We start from the raw sequence: 22,600 nt of genomic DNA, 5'->3' as shown, positions 1-22,600 counted from the left end.
CTTGCTGCGGAGCACAGGCTCTAGGCGCACGGTCTTCAGTAGTTGTGGCACCTGGGCTCAGTAGTGGTGGCTCACAGGCTCTAGAGCACAGGCTCAGTAGTTGTGGCACATGGGCTTAGTTGCTCCGCGGCACGTGGAATCTTCCCGGACCAGGGCTCGAACTCGTGTGCCCTGCATTGACAGGCGGATTCTTAACCACTGCGCCACCAGGGAAGCCCCTTTTCTTTTTAAAGTAGCTTTTGTACAGGAAAACTTTCTCATTAATTTATCTTAACGAAGTGCTTTCACACTGTAACTTGAGAGCAAAAAAGGCAAATCAAAGTCCTTTTCAGATATAGAGACAGATTCATTCCTGAGGGCTTCCTTGGTTAAGCCTGGGGAAACGTCTGTTCCAGGTCCCGGAGAGAGGTGACCGGCCCAGCTCAGCCCTTTCTGCATTCCTTTCCATAGCTCTCTGCTTCTGGGAGTTTTACCCTACTCCAGAGGAAGGCCCAGCTCTTCAGCACGAGAGTTTGGCCTTTAGTTGGTACCATTTCCTATTTCCGGTCTCCTCCTCTCCATCCCCTGGCCCGCGGCTGCCCTGCGGCCCTCTGTCTCCCTTTCAGGGACTGCCGAGCACTCACACGCGCTTGACCTCGGTGCATTTTCAGGCCTCCCCAGCCTGCCTCTTGTTGGTGCTTCTGCCCAGCAAATTCTTACGCATCCTGCAACCGCCAGCCCACCTATTACCTCCAGGAAGTCTCCCCAGACCCTCTTCCCCCGGACTCCCATGATGCTTTGTTTATATGTTACGGCCGGGCGTGGTTCTATGATACTTAGCAATGGGGGAGGTGTAGGTAAATAAATTGGAACGGATGCTGGTGTCGGTGCTGGGTTCTGGGGGGTGTCGGAGGGTCCCTGGGGAGGGGAAGGGACGTGGGAGGTGTGGTCATGCGACCCTGTTGAGGCGTTGCCTCTGGCTCTGTGTCTGTCTCTTTCCCATTCTTACCTGCACGCGACCTGTGTGTGACCTCTTGCACGCCTGGTGGCTCAGAGAGCCAGGGTGGTGCCTGAGCATTGATGCGGGGTGTGTGGGGGGTGGAAGCCATGTGAATCCGCATGATTTTGTTCTTCCAAAGACCAGCTCGCTCAACCAGATAAGATTCCGATTCCTCCCCAAACCCAATCTAGCTCAACAGGAGGCTTAGATACATGACCAGCTGGATGTTATTGATGGCAAAGTGGGGTAAGGAAGCACTCCTCTCCCCAGTGAAAATAAATGGCATATTTTAAAGCAACAGGAAACTGGCCTAAACAAGTTAACGCACCACCAGTCTACACGGCCAGTTTTGCATCTGGTCTGCCCTGCGTCACCGCCAAACGTATTTCTTTTCATTCTCTCATATTCTGGCTTAGAGATTCCTTTTTTTTTTTTGACAATACCAATCGCTGCAATACTTTATTTTATTTTATTTTACTTATTTATTTTTAAGAGCTCAGATTATCTTTTTTATTGAGATGTAATTCACATATAACATTATATTATTTTTATAAAGATTCGATATTTGTATACATTGCCGCATGTATAATGATCTCCACCATAAGTAGCCGTAATATTTTAAAATTGAAGTATAGTTGATTTACAATGTTGCATTAGTTTCAGGTATACAGCTAAGTGATTCAGTTTTTTATATTTATGTTTGTATATATGTATTCTTTTTCAAATTCTTTTCCATTATAGGTTATTACTAGATATTGAATATAGTTCTCTGTGCTAGGCAGTAGGTCCTTGTCATTTGTTTTATATACAGTGGTGTATATCTGTTAATCCCAAACTCCTAATTTATCCCTCCTTACCCTTTCCCCTTTGGTAACCATAAGTTTGTTTTCTATGTGGCTTAGAGATTCAGTTTGCCTCTCAACCTCCACCACTGAGAATAATTATTTTTATTTATGTATTGAATTCTGATGTATTGTATTTTTACATGTTTATGGATTGTACTTACTGTACTTTTTCACGTTCCATCACTCCTGTGTTTGCTCCTTCCAAAGTCAGAGAGAGCAGGGCAGGAACTAGGGTGGGGAGACAGAGGACTTACCATGGATGCAAACTGAGTCATCAAGACAATATTTTCGTGCAATATCTTGAAAATAAAAATTAATGCAAACTATTCCATATTGAACAAAATATTGACATTTTAAATAAAGTCGGAGAGAGAGATCCTTGTGAGGCTTCTCACCATCATCACCTGCAGTGGAAATGCTCAATCTGGGCCCTCGGGAACCTCCAGCCTTAATACGTGGAGAGGCTCTGCTGATACTTATTCCAACCGCATCTCCAGGAAAATGACCAAACTGGCTCTAATTCTTACCAGCCTCCACAGAATAACCATATCTCTGATGCACTGGGTGCCACACCTTCATTTCCCAGCAGCAGGCTCGGTGGCCGGGTTGTTAGATCACTAGTCACAATTACTAAAGGCCTCAGCTGAGCTCTATTTTCTTCCCCGTCTCTGCGGCTCTCTCTTCCTGTTTTCTAAGCGTTGCTACTGTGACATTAAGTGATGTATAGAAAAGAATTGACTTCCTGTTTCTGAGCCAGCCCAAGTTTCGTCTCTGCTTGCATCTCCTCCAGGTGGTTCAAAATGGTGCTTTTCTCAGTTAAACCCGGCGTTGACTCAAAGGCCAAGCCATGGGAGGCCATCCTCTTTTATTTTATTTTCTAAGATGCAGGGAGGATGCCTCTGTCCTCTGAGATGCTGCCTGCAGAGTAGCGACCGGAGAGGATGCCTGAGACGGCCGTCTCAGCAAAGAGAGTGGGAGGAGGGCTGGGCCAGTGCCTCTCTGCTCTGGGGCGCCTGCCCACTTGTCTTTTCTGGGGCTATGGATGTCTCCCCAGTTTCAGGCCAGGTCATTCGTGTTTGAATCGGAGCACCACTAGCTGCAAGTACATCTCTCTTCATCAAGGTATGTAACATACTCCACAAGATAAGTCTGTAGAAGATCCTAGTTAAAAAAAACAACTCTTTTTTACGTTGTGCTCTTAATGATATATTTACCTTCAAGCGCGCAGTTAAAAAGAAAATGCTACGCAAAACTGGGCCTGACCCAGTTCAGTAATTGTCTTGTGTGCCTGTCACAACTGTTATTTTTGTCGGAATATTTACTGCAAATCATAACGGCTGTCAGAAACTGAGTCCACAATCCGTGTTCTACTGAACACAGAACAACCTACAAGGAAATTCGTTGCTTTATAAGCAGTTCTTTTTTTTTTTCAATGATGGACCTAATTAAACTGAAGGTGTGAATTGGTTAGAAACATCAGTTCTATTAGCCCAAGGGTTAGAAAAATAAAACATACAGTATAATCTAAATATCAAAGTATTTGATAGCGACACTATTTTTAGCATTTCTACTGTTCAACCACCCAAGGGTAGCATTTTTCAACGAGATTTACAAGGGACCCTGGACCCTGGACCACGCATTTATACATATATTTGGCTTCCCTTCATCCAGAATAGCTAAGAGCTGGAGGGTCTGTCAGATAAGCCCTGGAGCCCATATTCTGAGAGGTGGCTGGCTCCTCTGTTCCCGTAGCAAATCTTTCTGTGAGAATGAAAGCAGAGATGTTATCTGCCAGAATGCAAGGGGAGACAGGATGCAACTTAGAAAACCGATAACATCAGCTGACTGGGAAAAGCAGAATAAACGTCAGGGTCGGTTTAAAATAATGTGCTTGTTAACTACCCTAATTCTATTGCCCCAGCTAAGGGCAAGCTTTTAGGATCACAAGACTGATATCCATCAGAGCAAGTGTTTAGCTTCTGCAGAAGGCTTGGGGGCTGTGGGAAGATTTTGAGAAGCCAGGAGATGAACGGTTGCTTCCTCAGTTTTACTTTGACCAGGAAGTCGGGGGAGGGGAACCTCCCAAAACCTAAATAATCACTGCCTAGTTGCCGAGAGGAAATGAGGCCACCAGGAGGGGCAAACGGGTATCAGCCAGAGGCCTTTCTCGTGGTAGAAACCACAAGCATGTATGCAGAGAACCAAGACAGTGGAAGGAGGTGGGGAGGTCTGTGTGTGATTAAGGGGGAAAATCCCAACGTGGAATGCCTACCACCCATACATTCACTGGTTGTCTAGTCCTTTGAACAAGTGGACATGAGCCCCACCCTTTAAAGAAGGAAAACATGGCTTGAAAGTCACGGTGACTTATTCAGAGTCATAGAGTTTGGGAATTCCCTGGTACACCAGTGGTTAGGACACGGGGCTTTCACTGCTGTGGGCCGGGGTTCAATCCCTGGTTGGGGAACCAAGATCCTGCAAGCCACGCAGCGTGGCCAAAAAAAAAAATGATGTTTTACATTACTTTAAAAAATAATTTACAAAGTCATAGAGTTTGAAAGGAGCAGAGCACAGGTTCAAAGACAGGTCTCGTCTCCGAGGTCTGGGTATTCAATCCTCCTGGGTGTGGCTCGGCAGGGATGGTTGAATGGTTGATGATGTGAATGGTTGCGTTCAGGAATCTCTGCAGAGTCCGCTGGGGGCACCCGTAGGCAACCTTCTCCCTGCTTTGACTTGCAACCAAGTGAGAGGTCTTTGAGGGTCTTCGTTGCTATCGTTGTATTTTCATGACGATTATTTGCATTCATACAATGGCGGAGCCTCTCCATATATGGCGGTGATGTCAAATGGCCTCTGATATAAGGGTACCTGAGGGCAAGTGAGTGGACCCAAAGGAAACAAAGCCAAGGAAAATGATGTGTGTTGAGTCAGTGTTTCTCCAAGGGCAGCCCAGGCCTAGGGACGTGGTTTTAGGTCAACTCTAGATGCTGCAGTAAATAACACGGACTCACACACTGTGAAGGTTGTTTCCTGTTTCAGCGCCCTCTCTTTTGATTTATTTATTTACTATTTATTAGGCTTTTTTGTTTTGAGATAATTGTAGATTCACATGCAGTTGTAAGAAATAATCCAGAGGGAGCCCATGTACCTTTTACCCAGTTCTCCGCCCCCCCACCCCCATGGTAACATCTTGCAAATCACAACCTGCATATTGATACAGTCGAGATACAAACTATTTCCATCACCACAGGGATCTCTCATGGCCACACCCACTTCCCTCCTGCTCTCTTCCTCTCAACCCCTGGTAACTTTTCATCTGTTCTCCAGTTCCATAATTTGTCATTTCAAGAATGTTATATAAATGAAAAAATAGAACTACCCTATGACCCAGCCATTCTACCCCTGGGTATATATTTGAAAGAAACAAAACCACTAATTCTAAAAGATCCACACACCCCAGTGTTCATAGCAGCGTTATTTACAATTGCCAAGACATGGAAGCAACCTAAATGTCCATCAATGGACATTGGATGAACGGATACAGAAGATGTGGTGCATATATATACAATGGAATATTACTCAGCCATCAAAATAATGAAATTTTGCCATTAGCAGTAACACGGATGGGCTTGGAGGGCATTATGCTGAGTGAAATGTCACACAGAGAAAGACAGAGTGTATGATATCATGTATATGTGGAATCTAAAAAATACAACAAACTAGTGAATAAAACAAAAAAGAAGCAGACTCACAGATACAGGGAACAAACTAGTGGTTACCAGTGGGGAGAGGGAAGGGGGAGGGGCAATAGAGGGGGAGGGGATTAAGAGGTACAAACGATTGGGTATAAAATAAGCTACAAGGATATATTGTACAACACGGGAATATAACCAATATTTTATACTAACTAAATGAAGTATAACCTTCAAAAATTGTGAATCATTGTATTGTACCCCTGTAATTTATATATGATTATACATCAACTACATGTCAATAAAAAAATGGAAAAAGTAAAATAAAATATAGAAAAGAAGAAGAATGTTATATAAATGAAATTACAGTGTGTGGCCTTTGGGTCTGGATTTTTTCATGCAGCATAATTCTCATAATTCTCATAATTCAGCATAATTCTCAATTCTCAAAATTGTTCACTCCTTTGGATTGCTGAGTATATTCTATAATATAGATGTTCCACAGCTGGTTTAACTATTTATCTGTTGAAGGACATCAGGGCTGATTCCAATTTTCAGCTATTACACATAAAGCTACCATGAACATTTGTGTACAGGCTCCTGTGTGAACTTAAGTTTTCATTTCTCTGGAATAAAAGGCCAGGAGTGTAATTCCTGGGTTGAATTGTAGTGGCATGATTTTTTTTTTTTTTTAAAGAAACTGCCTAACTTTTTTCCAGAATGGCCTTTCCACTTCATATCCACACCAGCTAATCCTCTCATATTTCCACATCCTCGCCTGCTCTTGGTGTCATCACTGGTTTTCATTTCCGCCATTCTGATGGGTGTGCAGTGACAGCTCGCTGTGGCTTTCATTTGCATTTCTCTGATGGTTAATGGTGCTGAACGCCTTTTCATGTGCTTGTTTCCATCTGTATATCTTTGGCGATGTGTCTCTTCATGTTTTTGCTCATTTTCTGATTGGATTGTTGTTGAATTTTTTTAATTTAATTTTTATTTTATATTGGAGTATAGTTTGAATTTTTTTTAATGTTAAGTTTTCATACTCTAGATCCGAGTCCCTGGTCAGATATATGGTTTACGAATATTTTCTCCTGGTCTGTAGCGGGTGTTTTCATCCTCTTCAAAGCAGGGGCTCTTGTAGAGCAAATATTTTTAATTTTGATGGGGTCCAGTTTATAAATTTTTCTTCCTGTGGGACATGCTTTTGGCATCAAGTCTGAGAACTCTTTCCTATGCCCTGGATTCTGAAGATTTTCTCCTTTTTTTTTTTTTTTCTAGAGCTTTACAGTTTTACAGTTTCCATTTAAGCTTGTTTCCCATTTAGAGTTAATGTTTGTATAAGTAAGGTGTGAGGTTTAGTTGAGGTTATTCTTTCTGTCTATGTATGTCAATTACTCCAGCACCATTTGTTGAAAAGGTTACCCTCCCTCCACCAGATTGCTTTTGAACCTTTGTTAAAAATCTGTTGGGCCTATTTGTGTGAGTCTTTTTCTGTTTTTTAAAACAGTTCTGTTCAATTGATCTATGTGTCTGTTCCTCTGCTGATATGACACTGTCTTCATTACTGTAGCTCTGTAACAAGTTTTCAAATTTATTGAAAATTTAGACTGATGCCTCCCATTTTATTATGCTTTTTCAAAACTGATTTATTCTAGTTCCTTTTCCTTTCTCTATAAATTTTCGAATAATCTTGTCTATGCCCACCAAAAAAATCTTACTGGGATTTTGATAGGAATTGAATTAAACCTGTAGATCAATTTGGGGAGAACTGACATCTTTACTATGTTCAGTCTTCCAATCCATGAACATAATCTACCTCTTATTTATTTAGATTTTCTTTGAGTTTTTCATCAGTGTTTTGTAAATAGGTCCTGGGTATGTTTTGTTAGTTTTACATTTAAGTATTTAAATTTCTTGAGTGATTACAAATGGTATTGCATTTAAAATTTGGGTTTCCGACTGTTCATTGCTAGTATATATAAGTAGGATTGATTTTTGTATCTCAAGACTTTGCTGAACTTGCCTATTAGTTCTAGAAAAAAATTTTTTTTCCTTGGGATTTTCTACGTAGACAATCATGTCATCTGCAATTAGGGACAGGTTTTATTTCCTCCTCTCTTGTCTGTATGTCCTTTATTGCCTTTCTTGCTTTGTCGCACTGGCTGGAATTCGCATATCTATGTTATGTGAAAGGGCTGGGTTGCATCTCTGTCTCATTCCTGATCTTTGGGAGGAAGTATTCAGTTTTCTGCCGTAAAGGGTAACGTTTTTAGATGCACTTCATCAAGTCGAGAAGCTTTCCCTCTATTTCTATTTTCTTTTCCTTTTTTTAAAAAAATTAATTTATTATTTATTAATTTTATTTATTTATTTTGGCTGTGTTGGGTCTCAGCTGCGGCATGTGGGATCTTTCGTTGTGGTGCATGGGCTTCTCTCTAGTTGTGGCATGTGGGTTCTCTCTCTAGTTGTGGCACACGGGCTACAGAGCACGTGGGCTCTGTGGTTTGCGGCACGTGGGCTCTCTAGTTGAGGCGCATGAGCTCAGTAGTTGTGACCTGGGTTTAGTTTCCCCACGGCATATGGGATCTTACTTCCCTGACCAGGGATTGAACCCGTGTCCCCTGCATTGTAAGGTAGATTCTTTACCACTGGACCACCAGGCAAGTCCCTATTCCTATTTTCTGAGAGATTTTATCATGGGTGTTGACTTGTATCAAGAGCTTTTTCTCCAGCAATTGATAAATCATGTGATTTTTTTTCTTTGCCCTGTAAACATGGTGGATTACACTGTTGCGGCCCTGGGGCCCTGGGTCATGATGTGTAATTCTTTCTATATTGTAGAATCTATTTGCTGATATTTTGTGAAGGATTTTGCATCTATATTCATGAAGAGATAGCGCTCTGTAGTTTGTTTGTTTTTTTGGACTGTCTTTGTCTGGTTTTGGTGTTACGGTAATACCTAGTTTCATGAAATTAATGGGGAAATGCTCTCTCCTCTTCTGTTTCCTGGAAGAAGTTTTGTAGAACTGTTGTTAATTTTTCTTTAAACTCTAGGCAGAATTCTTCGGGTCCATTAGGACCTGAAGACTGCTTTTGGCGGAGTTTTAAAATTACAAATTTTGTCTACTTGATAGTTACATTGCTATTCAAATGATCTGTTTCGTATCTGGTGAATTCTGCTAATTTGTGCTTTTTGAGAAGTTGGTCCATTTTATTTGTTATTGAATGTATATGGATAGAGTTATTCATGGTATCCCTGTGCTGTCCTTTTGATACTTACAGGGTTGGTCATGATATTCTGTTTCATTCCTGGTGTTGGTAATTTGTGTCTTCTCTCCTTTTTCCTTTATAAATCTTGGTAGAGATTCTAAAGATCAGTTTTATTTATTTATTTATTTATTTTTTAACATCTTTATTGGAGTATATTTGCTTTGCAATGGTGTGCTAGCTTGTGCTTTACAACAAAATGAATCAGTTATATATATATATACATATGTTCCCATATCTCTTCCCTCTCGCGTCTCCCTCCCTCCCACCCTCCCTATCCCACCCCTCCAGGCGGTCACAAAGCACCGAGCTGATCTCCCTGTGCTATGCAGCTGCTTCCCACTAGCTATCTACCTTACGTTTGGCAGTGTATATATGTCCATGCCTCTCTCTCACTTTGTCACAGCTTACCCTTCCCCCTCCCCATATCCTCAAGTCCATTCTCTAGTAGGTCTGTGTCTTTATTCCTGTTTTACCCCTAGGTTCTTCATGACATTTTTTTCCCTTAAATTCCATATATATGTGTTAGCATACGGTATTTGTCTCTTTCTTTCAGACTTATTTCACTCTGTATGACAGACTCTAGGTCTATCCACCTCATTACAAATAGCTCAATTTCGTTTCTTTTTATGGCTGAGTAATATTCCATTGTATATATGTGCCACATCTTCTTTATCCATTCATCCGATGATGGACACTTAGGTTGTTTCCATCTCCGGGCTATTGTAAATAGAGCTGCAATGAACATTTTGGTACATGACTCTTTTTGAATTACGGTCTTCTCAGGGTATATGCCCAGTAGTGGGATTGCTGGGTCATATGGTAGTTCTATTTTTAGTTTTTTAAGGAATCTCCATACTGTTCTCCATAGTGGCTGTATCAATTTACATTCCCACCAACAGTGCAAGAGTGTTCCCTTTTCTCCAAACCCTCTCCAGCATTTATTGTTTCTAGATTTTTTGATGATGGCCATTCTGACTGGTGTGAGATGATATCTCATTGTAGTTTTGATTTGCATTTCTCTAATGATTAATGATGTTGAGCATTCTTTCATGTGTTTGTTGGCAGTCTGTATATCTTCTTTGGAGAAATGTCGATTTAGGTCTTCTGCCCATTTTTGGATTGGGTTGTTTGTTTTTTTTGTTATTGAGCTGCATGAGCTGCTTATAAATTTTGGAGATTAATCCTTTGTCAGTTGCTTCATTTGCAAATATTTTCTCCCATTCTGAGGGTTGTCTTTTGGTCTTGTTTATGGTTTCCTTTGCTGTGCAAAAGCTTTGAAGTTTCATTAGGTCTCATTTGTTTATTTTTGTTTTTATTTCCATTTCTCTAGGAGGTGGGTCAAAAAGGATCTTCCTGTGATTTATGTCATAGAGTGTCCTGCCTATGTTTTCCTCTAAGAGTTTGATAGTTTCTGGCCTTACATTTAGGTCTTTAATCCATTTGGAGCTTATTTTTGTGTATGGTGTTAGGGAGGGATCTAATCTCATACTTTTACATGTACCTGTCCAGTTTTCCCAACACCACTTATTGAAGAGGCTGTCCTTTCTCCACTGTACATTCCTGCCTCCTTTATCAAAGACAAGGTGACCATATGTGCGTGGGTTTATCTCTGGGCTTTCTATCCTGTTCCATTGATCTATCTTTCTGTTTTTGTGCCAGTACCATACTGTCTTGATTACTGTAGCTTTGTAGTATAGTCTGAAGTCAGGGAGCCTGATTCCTCCAGCTCCGTTTTTCGTTCTCAAGATTGTTTTGGCTATTTGGGGTCTTTTGTATTTCCATACAAATTGTGAAATTTTTTGTTCTAGTTCTGTGAAAAATGCCAGTGGTAGTTTGATGGGGATTGCATTGAATCTGTAGATTGCTTTGGGTAGTAGAGTCATTTTCACAATGTTGATTCTTCCAATCCAAGAACATGGTATATCTCTCTATCTATTTGTATCATCTTTAATTTCTTTCATCAGTGTCTTATAACTTTCTGCATACAGGTCTTTTATCTCCTTAGGTAGGTTTATTCCTAGATATTTTATTCGTTTTGTTGCAATGGTAAATGGGAGTGTTTTCTTGATTTCACTTTCAGATTTTTCATCATTAGTGTATAGGAATGCAAGAGATTTCTGTGCATTAATTTTGTGTCCTGCTACTTTACCAAATTCATTGATTAGCTCTAGTAGTTTTCTGGTAGCATCTTTAGGATTCTCTATGTATAGTATCATGTCGTCTGCAAACAGTGACAGCTTTACTTCTTCTTTTCCGACTTCGATTCCTTTTATTGCCTTTTCTTCTCTGATTGCTGTGGGTAAAACTTCCAAAACTATGTTGAATAAGAGTGGTGAGAGTGGGCAACGTTGTCTTGTTCCTGATCTTAGTGGAAATGCTTTCAGTTTTTCACCATTGAGGACGATGTTGGCTGTGGGTTTGTCATATATGGCCTTTATTATGTTGAGGAAAGTTCCCTCTATGCCTACTTTCTGCAGGGTTTTTATCATAAATGGGTGTTGAATTTTGTCAAAAGCTTTCTCTGCATCTACTGAGATGATCATATGGATTTTCTCCTTCAGTTTGTTAATATGGTGTATCACGTTGATTGATTTGCGTATATTGAAGAATCCTTGCATTCCTGGAATAAACCCCACTTGATCACGGTGTATGATCCTTTTAATGTGCTGTTGGATTCTGTTGCTAGTATTTTGTTGAAGATTTTTGCATCTATGTTCATCAGTGATATTGGCCTGTAGTTTTCTTTCTTTGTGACATCCTTGTCTGGTTTTGGTATCAGGGCGATGGTGGCCTCGTAGAGTGAGTTTGGGAGTGTTCCTCCCTCTGCTATATTTTGGAAGAGTTTGAGAAGGATGGGTGTTAGCTCTTCTCTAAATGTTTGATAGAATTCGCCTGTGAAGCCATCTGGTCCTGGGCTTTTGTTAGTTGGAAGATTTTTAATCACAGTTTCAATTTCAGTGCTTGTGATTGGTCTGTTCATATTTTCTATTTCTTCCTGATTCAGTCTTGGCAGGTTGTGCCTTTCTAAGAATTTGTCCATTTCTTCTAGGTTGTCCATTTTATTGGCATAGAGTTGCCTGTAGTAATCTCTCATGATCTTTTGTATTTCTGCAATGTCAGTTGTTACTTCTCCTTTTTCATTTCTAATTCTATTGACTTGAGTCTTCTCCCTTTTTTTCTTGATGAGTCTGGCTAATGGTTTATCAATTTTGTTTATCTTCTCAAAGGACCAGCTTTTAGTTTTATTGATCTTTGCTATCGTTTCCTTCATTTCTTTTTCATTTATTTCTGATCTGATCTTTATGATTTCTTTCCTTCTGCTAACTTTGGGGTTTTTTTGTTCTTCTTTCTCTAATTGCTTTAGGTGCAAGGTTAGGTTGTTTATTCGAGATGTTTCCTGTTCTTACCTGTTTCTTAAGGTAGGATTGTATTTCTATAAACTTCCCTCTTAGAACTGCTTTTGCTGCATCTGATAGATTTTGGGTTGTCGTGTCTCCATTGTCATTTGTTTCTAGGTATTTTTAAATTTCCTCTTCGATTTCTTCAGTGATCACTTCGTTATTAAGTAGTGTATTGTTTAGCCTCCATGTGTTTGTATTTTTTACAGATCTTTTCCTGTAATTGATATCTAGACTCATAGCATTGTGGTCGTAAATGATACTTGATACAATTTCAATTTTCTTAAATTTACCAAGGCTTGATTTGTGACCCAAGATATGATCTATCCTGGAGAATGTTCCATGAGCAGTAGAGAAAAATGTGTATTCTGTTGTTTATGGATGGAATGTTCTATAAATATCGATGAAGTCCATCTTGTTTAATGTATAATTTAAAACTTGTGTTTCCTTATTTATTTTCATTTTGGATGATCTGTCCATTGGTGAAAGTGGCTGTTAAAGTCCTCTACTATGAATGTGTTCCTGTCGATTTCCCCTTTTATGGCTGTTAGTATTTGCCTTATGTATTGAGGTGCTCCTATGTTGGGTGCATAAATATTTACAATTGTTATATCTTCTTCGTGGATCGGTCCCTTGATCATTATGTAGTATCCTTCTTTGTCTCTTCTAATAGTCTTTATTTTAAAGTCTATTTTGTCTGATATGAGAATTGCTACTCCAGCTTTCTTTTGGTTTCCATTTGCATGAAATATCTTTTTCCATCCCCTTACTTTCAGTCTGTATGTGTCTCTAGGTCTGAAGTGGGTCTCTTGTAGACAGCAAATATATGGGTCTTGTTTCTGTATCCATTCAGCCAATCTGTGTCTTTGGGTGGGAGCATTTAGTCCATTTACATTTAAGGTAATTATCGATATGTATGTTCCTATTCCCATTTTCTTAATTGTTGTGGGTTCATTATTGTAGGTCTTTTCCTTCTCTTGTGTTTCTTGCCTAGACAAGTTCCTTTAGCAGTTGTTGTAGAGCTGGTTTTGTGGTGCTGAACTCTCTCAGCTTTTGCTTGTCTGTAACGGCTTTAATTTCTCCATCAAATCTGAATGAGATCCTTGCTGGGTACAGTAATCTTGGTTGCAGGTTTTTCTCCTTCATCACTTTAAATATGTCCTGCCAGTTCCTTCTGGCTTGCAGAGTTTCTGCTGAAAGATCAGCTGTTAACCTTGTGGGGATTCCCTTGGGTGTTATTTGTTGTTTTTCCCTTGCTGCTTTTAATATGTTCTCTTTGTATTTAATTTTTGACAGTTTGATTAATATGTGTCTTGGTGTGTTTCTCCTTGGATTTATCCTGTATGGGACTCTCTGTGCTTCCTGGACTTGATTAACTATTTCCTTTCCCATATTAGGGAAGTTTTCAACTATAATCTCTTCAAATATGTTCTCAGTCCCTTTCTTTTTCTCTTCTTCTTCTGGAACCCCTATAATTCAAATGTTGCTGCGTTTAATGTTGTCCCAGAGGTCTCTGAGACTGTCCTCAGTTCTTTTCATTCTTTTTTCTTTATTCTGCTCTGCAGTAGTTATTTCCACTATTTTATCTTCCAGGTCACTTATCCGTTCTTCTGCCTCAGTTATTCTGCTATTGATCCCATCTAGAGTATTTTTCATTTCATTTATTGTGTTGTTCATCATTGTTTGTTTCATCTTTAGTTCTTCTAGGTCCTTGTTAAATGTTTCTTGCATTTTGTCTATTCTATTTCCAAGATTTTGGATCATCTTTACTATCATTATTCTGAATTCTTTTTCAGGTAGCCTGCCTATTTCCTCTTCATTTGTTAGGTCTGGTGGGTTTTTATCTTGCTCCTTCATCTGCTGTGTGTTTTTCTGTCTTCTCATTTTGCTTATCTTACTGTGTTTGGGGTCTCCTTTTTGCAGGCTGCAGGTTCGTAGTTCCCGTTGTTTTTGGTGTCTGTCCCCAGTGGCTAAGGTTGGTTCAGTGGGTTGTGTAGGCTTCCTGGTGGAGGGGACTAGTGCCTGTGCTCTGGTGGATGAGGCTGGATCTTGTCTTTCTGGTGGGCAGGTCGTCTGGTGGTGTGTTTTGGGGTGTCTGTGGACTTATTATGATTTGGGGCAGCCTCTCTGCTAATGGTTGGGGTTGTGTTCCTGTCTTGCTAGTTGTTTGGCATAGGATGTCCAGCAGTGTAGCTTGCTGGTCGTTGAGTGAAGCTGGGTGCTGGTGTTGAGATGGAGATCTCTGGGAGATTTTCGCCGTTTGATATGTGGAGCTGGGAGGTCTCTTGTGGAACAGTGTCCTGAAGTTGGCTCTCTCACCTCAGAGGCACAGCAGTGACTCCTGGCTGCAGCACCAAGAGCGTTTCATCCACACGGCTCAGAAGAAAAGGGATAAAAAGTAGAAAGAAAGAATTATTAGAAGTAGAAAGAGAGAAAGGAAGGAGGGAGGGAGGGAGGGAGGGAGGAAGGAGGGAAGGAAGGAAAAGAAGAAGGAAGATAAAGTAAAATAAAGTAAGATAAAATACAATAAAGTTATTAAAATAAAAAAATAATTATTAAGAGAGAGAAAAAAAAAAGGATGGCTAGAACCCTGGGACAAATGGTGGAAGCAGAGCTATACAGACAAAATCTCACACAGAAGCATACACATACACACTCTCAAAAAGATGAAAAGGGGAAAAAATCATAAATCTTGCTCCAAAGTCCACCTCCTCAATTTGGGATGATCCGTTGTCTATTCAGGTGTTCCACAGCTGCAGGTACATGAAGTTGATTGTGGAGCTTTAATCCGCTGCTCCTGAGGCTGCTGGGAGGGATTTCCCTTTCTCTTCTTCGTTCTCACAGCTCCAGGGGCTCAGCTTTGGATTTGGCCCGGCCTCTGCGTGTAGGTCCCTGGAGGGCGTCTGTTCTTCGCTCAGACAGGACAGGGTTAAAGGAGCCGCTGATTCGGGGGCTCTGGCTCAGTCAGGCCGGGGGAGGGAGGGGCACGGAGGCGGGGAGGGCCTGCGGCGGCAGAGGCCGGCGTGACGTTGCACTAGCGTGAGGCGCCGGTCAGCGTGACGTTGCACCAGCCTGAGGCGCGCTGTGCGTTCTCCCGGGTAAGTTGGCCCTGGATCCCGGGACCCTGGCGGTGGCGGGCTGCAGAGGCTCCCAGGAGGGGAGGTGTGGAGAGTGACCTGTGCTCGCACACAGGCTTCTTGGTGGCGGCAGCAGCAGCCTTAGCGTCTCCCGCCCGTCTCTGGGGTCCGCGCTTTTAGCCGCGGCTCGCGCCCGTCTCTGGAGCTCCTTTCAGCGGCGCTCTTAATCCCCTCTCCTCGCGCACCAGGAAACAAAGAGGGAAGAAAAAGTCTCTTGCCTCTTCGGCAGCTCCAAACTTTTCCCTGGACTCCCTCCCGGCCAGCCGTGGCGCACTAACCCCCTGCAGGCTGTGTTCACGCCGCCGACCCCAGTCCTCTCCCTGCGATTCCACCGAAGCCCGAGCCTCAGCTCCCAGCCCCGCCCGCCCCGGCGGGGGAGCAGACAAGCCTCTCGGGCTGGTGAGTGCCGGTCGGCACCGATCCTCTGTGCGGGAATCTCCCCGCTTTGCCCTCCGCACCCCTGTGGCTGTGCTCTCCTCCGCGGCCCCGAAGCTTCCCCCTCCGCCACCCGCAGTCTCCGCCCGCGAAGGGGCTTCCTAGTGTGTGGAAACCGTTCCTCCTTCACGGCTCCTTCCCACTGGTGCAGGTCCAGTCCCCATCCTTTTGTCTCTGTTGTTTCTTTTTTCTTTTCCCCTACCCAGGTACGTGGAGGGTTTCTTGCCTTTTGGGAGGTCTGAGGTCTTCTGCCAGCCTTCAGTAGGTGTTCTGTAGGAGTTGTTCCACGTGTAGATGTATTTCTGGTGTATCTGTGGGGAGGAGGGTGATCTCCGCGTCTTACTCTTCCGCCATCTTCCCGGAAGTCTTTATTTATTTTTAAAAAATTATTGTATTGAAGTATACTTGATTTACAATGTTTTGTTAATTTCTGCTGTACAGAAGTGATTCAGTTATACATATATATACTTTTTCATATTCTTTTCCATTATGTTTTATTATAGGTTACTGAATATAGTTCCCTGTGCTATACACTAGGACCTTGTTTGTCCATTTTCCATATAATAGGCTGCATAAAGATCAATTTTATTGGTGTTATTAAAGAACACTCTTTTTTCTTTCACTGACTGTATTATTTTTCTGTTCCAATTTAATTGATTTCTTTCCTTTTCTTTATTATTTCCTTACTTCTGCTTACTTTGGGTATACTATGCTTTTCTTTTACTAGGTTATGGAGGTAGGAGCTTGGATTATTGATTTGAGACGGTCTTTTCTAGAACAAGCATTTCATGCTATAAATTCCCTCTCAGCAGAGCCTTAGCTGCGTCCCACAGAGTCTGAGATGTTCCAGTATCATTTTCATTCATTCTCTGTATTTCTGGGCTCCTTGACACTTCCTCTTTGACCTGTGGGTTATTTAGTAGTTTGCTCTTCAGCTTCCAAGTGTTTGAAGATTTTTCTGTTATTGATTTCCAGTTTGATTCTGTTATGGTCAGAGAACGCTCTCTGTATGATTTCAATTCTTTACCTTTGCTGAGGTTTGTTTTATGAGCTATGAGCTATGTTGGTGTGGCGATCTGGGTCCAGTCAGGAATCGGAAGCTGTGTAGTAGGTTCAACAAGAGAAATGTAAAATAAGAACTGTTAACTCTAAAGAGTGACTGTAGAACATGAGAGAACCCTCCATGGTATTCTAGGATTAAGAGGAAGGGCGGACTTGGAAGACAGTCAGACCTGATTGGAGAAGCTGGGATTTGGCCGCCAGATAGCAGAAGAGTTGGCTGGCTTAGCCAGACTGGAGGTTGCTGGGCAAACAACAGGGAATGTTCTGGAGTGCCTGGAGGTCAGAAGGCGTGTCATTGACCACAGGAGACATGTGTGTGCATTGGGACTCTGGACAGAAGTGGGGACAAAGGCCTTTGGAATGCATGGGCCGCATGTCTGGGTTGTGGAGTGACCCTCTGTGGACACGTGACCAATGGTGGGCTGTGTGCCGGCTGCACGGGGCTGCAGAAGGAGCTTCACAGCCATGTGGACCCTCTGGGCCACAGACAGGCTCCGTGAAGTCTAGGTAAGACCTTTGGTTTCTGTGTGTGTGCGGGGGAGGCAGACAGGGCAGCGCCAGGCTGAGGCCGCCAGGTTGCACAGGGAGTATGTTGGGGCCGTTGGTAGGGGTAGGACTGGTGTATACATCCTCACACCCATCCCACTGACCATCTCCCTGGCTTCTGCTGGGAATTGCAGGAAGCCTCTCCCTCCCAGTGTCCTTCCCACATCCTCTATGGGGAGAACTGAGCATTGTGCCCACTCTGAAGGGGAAAAGCCCAACTGAATTGCATTGTTCATTATACAGCGTATGTTGAAGGTGCATTTGGAGCCGAGAGGCAATAAACTAAGAACTGACACAGTCTATCTCTCTGGCTGCTCAGCTTCTCCATGTAGCCTTTTATACACATTGGAACTTCCTGAAAACAACAAAACAACTGTGTGTTTCCACCCAGCCAGATGCATCTCTCCTCACGAATGAGGACGTTCTCTCTTCTTCACCATGAGAAGCCTCAGTCATTGGATCCACCATGGGCTCTATTAATGGTCCCTCACATCTAGTCTATGACTCACTGACTCTTCTGTTCTCTCAAGACTAAGGTGTAAAATTAACCCCCAATAACTCATGTAGAAGTTTAAACATACGAAGAAGGAGAGGGAAGTAGAGAATAACTGGTACGTGTCAATAACTCATTCCTGGAACGTGCGTAGCATCGCACACGAAGCCCTCCCAGCCTTGTGCCTCTGGAAGTGGACACAGATTCTAGTTCATGTCTATGACTGTCTCCTTCCCTGGCTCTTAGGGCAGAACCTCAGCTGCTCTGGGTTCTTCACCTCTTGGAGTATCTAGTAATCCCTGGAAGGTTTGAGTATTTACTTTTTTCCCCAGATCACAGTCACATAGGTCCCTTTGGGGAGGGCTGTAGGAAGATTGACAGTGTGTCTTTGTGGCAATAGTACAGGGACCTTTATCAAGGGGATCTGGGCTTCCCTTCAGTCAGGGGCCTCTGGGTCTATGAACTGATTTAGGTCTGAAAACTGGAGGAAGGGCTGTGATTTTTTTTTGGCGACTCAGGTTGGTTTGCTAGTGGCCACGTAGAGTTTCTTGTTATGTCGAGCGAGCCATGTCCTAGTGGGGTGACCTCTTATTTTACCCCTAGGGACACCATGGTCAATTAGCTACTGCTAAAGATCTCTGTGACCCAAAGAATTCTGACCCCTGGCACCTTCCTATTGCCCTGTGCTCGACGTGCCCACTTTCCCTTTGACAATTAAGTGTTGCCTCTTGGCCTCTGCTCTCCCAGGATTCCCACAGAAATCAGGGAGCCCATCTCAAGGCTGGCAGCCCTTAGTCATACTTGGCCTGAAAAAAGAGCAACCACAGAGGTTTTCAGGGATGCGGGTGTCCCTCACTAAAGTATTTCTCAATGCCCTAGGGAGGAGAGGGCCTTCTGGGTCTTCTTGAGAATTGTAGTTGGGGAGTTGGTGGGTGGGTCTGAATGTTACACGTGGTACATCCAGGCCAGCCTTCCTAGTTATCTGAGCCTTTGAATTCTCACCTCCACATCAGGCCAGAGAACCGCTGGCATGTTAACCTCATTAAATCTAGGTCACTATGGGGTCCAGGTTTCAGTTAATCAACGAAGTAAGCTGTGAAAACCACATCCCGTTGCTCAACTAATACATTGAATTGAGACTGTCTAATAAGCACCCCTATCAATAACTGTGGCCCGATGGCTGGTGTTCTTTTGTGCCCTTTCTGGTATAACGCCCTTAGAAGCCATTCCCGCACATGCATTCCCTGGTGATATATCTTATTGAGGACCTACGGCTCTTTTGGTGTATAAGCTATTCCCTCTTGAGTCAGAGCCTGTACCTGTCCCCTGCATCAGGCTGACACTTGGCTCTAGTTACGGGTCTAACGGCAAAAGTGGGGGGCTTGTGGTGGATTCTGAGAAGAGGGAGCATCCCCTTTCAAAGCATCTACCCCAAGTGAGGGTATCACGGGGTTTTTGAGCTGAGGAAGACTGGTCTTCCTGAAGCCTGCAGGAAAAGCCACTGCTGAGCCCCTGCTGGTCAGAGAAGCTCAGAATGACCTGGAGGTCAACGCTGTCGGTTTCTCCAGATCCGATAAGTGTCCTTATTCCAAGTTTCAGGATCTCATTCTTAGACGATTAATGCCCTCCTTTTCACCTGAGAAACTTGGTGAGACCATGAATTCAACCCATTTAAATGCAGCGACTTGCACCATTAAATTTTGTGTTTGATTTTCAGCCGTGTCAGCCCTGTGGCTATAAGAAATAAGAAATTCTTTCAGGGCTGTCCTGGAAGCTGTCTGATTCTCAGATCATGACTTGAGGTGGGAGTTAATGGACCTGGGTTTGTCATTTTCTCTCTAAGTGCTCAAGGGCCCTCAAAAAAAATTCATCTCACACCACATCCCTGATTGTCATTATTACTGCCATGCAGCTTGTGTTCCCAAGGCACGCACTCCCATCGGCACTTTATCGCAATAAACCACGGGTGATGGCTTGATTAATTGCAATGCCACTACACGTCATGGGTGGCCAGCATCCCATTTCTCATTGGCAAGGATCTCAGCGTCACACTCAAGTCCGAGGGTATGGCTGAATCAGTCCCCAGATCCCACATTCACCGATCTATCTCTTGGGACCCCTCCCATTACTAATTCTGTAGTATTTGTATCTAATCAGGAGATAGAAATCACATAGTCGGTTACACTGGGAAAGTTTAGGGTAAGACTGATTAACCGTGATAAAAGAGTAACTATAAGACAAGAACATTCTGTATGGCCCCTAGGATTGAGAGATACGGCCCAAGAAAGGCAAACTCAGAAGGGGTTCAGACTTCATTGGAGAAGCTGTGGTTTAGTCACCGAATAGCAGAGAGGGTGGCTGGGTTAGCCAGACTGGAGCTGGTCTGGAATCGCTGGGCACACAATGGGCAGCCCTCTGGAGTGGGGGTAGGAGGCAGGCAATGGACAGCAGGGGACGTGGGCATGCATTGGGAGTCCGGATGCCAGTGGGGACGGAAGCCTTCCAAGCTCATGGGCTGCGTAGAGGGAGGTTGGGCTTGCAGAGGGAGCGACCAGTCCATGTGGGCCCCCAGCCACAGACGGGATGTGCCTAGGCTGCGCAGGGCCCTAGTTTCACTGTCAAGGAAGCTGCAGCTGTATCCTCTCCAACCCGAGGCTCTACGGCTGCAGAGAGATCACATCCGTGGCCTGTGGTGGGCAGGCTCTGTTAGATATCCTCGTATTAATTATGTGGTTGTTTTATGTTTTACATTATAGATTCATAACTCATCCTAGTCTATGGGCGTCACTGCTTTACCACCAGCTGAAGTGAAATGTAAAAACTACCTCTCTTACCTTCTCCCACTTAAAACTGTCTTAAATATTTCTCTAAATACATTAGACAGTGTTTTTGTTTGAACCATCAAACATCATTTAGAAAATTCAAAAGGAAATATTGTATTTACCTATATTTTTACTCTTTCCATCATTCTTTTTCCTTCTTGAGGTTCCAAGTGTCCTTCTGTTATTATTTTTTACAACAGTGGATTACACCATTAATTTATGATGACTTCTTATTTTATTTTTTATTTAAAAAAAAATTTTGGGCTGCACCTCGTGGCTTGTGGGATCTTAGTTCCCCGACCAGGGATTGAATCTGCATCCTCGGCAGTGAAAGTGTAGAATCCTAACCATTGGACAGCCAGGGAGATTCCCCCTTCTTTTATTATTTCCTTTCTATGTAGAGAACTTCCTTTAGCCATTCCTGCTGGTGACAAATTTTGTTTTTGTTTTTGTTTTTTTTAATTTGAGAATGCCTTGATTTCCCCTTCATTCAAGAAGAATCTTTTTGTCGGATATAGAATTTGCAGTTGACAGGTCTTTTCTTTAAGCCCTTGAAAAATGTTGTGCTACTTCTTTCTGGTCCCAAGTTTTGGATGGGAAACCTGCTGGCATTAGGATTTGTTTTTCCTATAGGAAGGGTGTCTTTTCTCTTTCACTGCTTTGAAGAATTTTTTCTTTGTCTTAAGAGTTCAGAAGTTTGACTATGATGTGTTTTGGTGAGGATTTCTTTGGGTTTATCCTATTTGGGGTTCACTAGTGTACTGATTCCATGGGTTTATGTCTTTTGCCAAATTTTTCAGCCATGTTTTGTTGAGTATTGTTTTATCGCAGTCCTTTTTCTCCTCTCCTTCCAGGACCCAGATGATGTGAATGTTATACCTTTTGTTAATCTCACAGGTCCCTGAGGCTCTGCTCATCTTTTTTTCATCCTATTTTCTCTCTGTTGTTCACACTGGGAAATTTCTATTGTTCTGTTTTCAAGTTCACGGGTTCTTTTTCCTGTCCCTTCCATCCTGCTGTTGAGTGCATCCACTGAGTTTTTAGAATTTTGGTTGTAGTGTTTTCATTTCTAAAATTTCCATTTGGTTCTTTTGCTTTTGATTTCTTTGCTGAGACTATTTTTATTTGTTTCAAGCATATTTGTAAGTATTCATGGAGACAATTTTATGACGGCTGCTCTAAAATCTTAGTCAGATAATCCCAACACCTCTTGCATCTTGGTGTTGGTGTCTATGAATTTTCTTTTTTCATTCAGTTTGACATCTTCCTGGTGTGACAAGTGAGTTGTTTGTTCTTCTTTTTTTTTTTTGGCCGTGCTGCAAGATCTTAGTTCCCCGACCAGGGATTGAACCCACGCCCCCTGCAGGGAAGTCCTAAGTGAGTTGGTTTTTTTTTTGCGGTATGCGGGCCTCTCACTGTTGTGGCCTCTCCCGTTGCGGAGCACAGGCTCCGGACGCGCAGGCTCAGCGGCCACGGCTCACGGGCCCAGCCGCTCCGCGGCATGTGGGATCTTCCAGGACCGGGGCACGAACCCGTGTCCCCTGCATCGGCAGGCAGACTCTCAACCACTGCGCCTCCAGGGAAGCCCCCCAAGTGAGTTTTGATTGAAACTTGAACACTTTGGTTACTATGTTATGAGAATCTGGATGGATTAAACCTTCTGTTTGTGTTGGCTTCCTTTGACGCTGCTCAGCAGGGGAATAGGGTGGATGGAAGTCCAGGTTGCCCACTCAGCCATCACTGGTGTCTCCGGGGGAAATAGGAGGCCTGGTTGTTGCTCCCCACGTGGCTTACACTGACCCCGTGGACAGGAGTGGCCTCACTGCTGCTGAGGGGCGGTGAACATGCTGGCGCTCCCCGCAGCCTCATCAGACACCACCCAGCACGGAGGGAAGTGAATAAATAAACTGCGGCGCGC

The 22,600-nt window shown here is 43.1% G+C and overlaps 1 protein-coding gene across 7 annotated transcripts in view; it reads left to right on the top strand.

Moving 5' to 3' along the window:
- The first annotated feature begins 2,620 nt into the window (after positions 1-2,620).
- Positions 2,621-22,600, top strand: part of ZNF831 (zinc finger protein 831) — a 172,863-nt gene continuing 152,883 nt past the window's right edge. For all 7 annotated transcript variants that reach the window (XR_003428661.1, XR_003428660.1, XR_003428662.1 and 4 more), the window contains exon 1: positions 2,621-2,946. The gene's annotated coding sequence lies outside the window, so the exon portion shown is untranslated. The remainder of the gene's footprint in view (positions 2,947-22,600) is intronic.

This window comes from Aethalodelphis obliquidens, unplaced genomic scaffold (genome assembly GCF_003676395.1).
Source record: "Aethalodelphis obliquidens isolate GAN/ISIS:26980383/991018 unplaced genomic scaffold, ASM367639v1 scaffold57, whole genome shotgun sequence".
NCBI classification, from domain to species: Eukaryota; Metazoa; Chordata; class Mammalia; order Artiodactyla; family Delphinidae; genus Aethalodelphis; species Aethalodelphis obliquidens.
The sequence above is the reverse complement of the archived record's forward strand: the minus strand, read 5'-3'. Positions and strand labels throughout refer to the sequence as shown.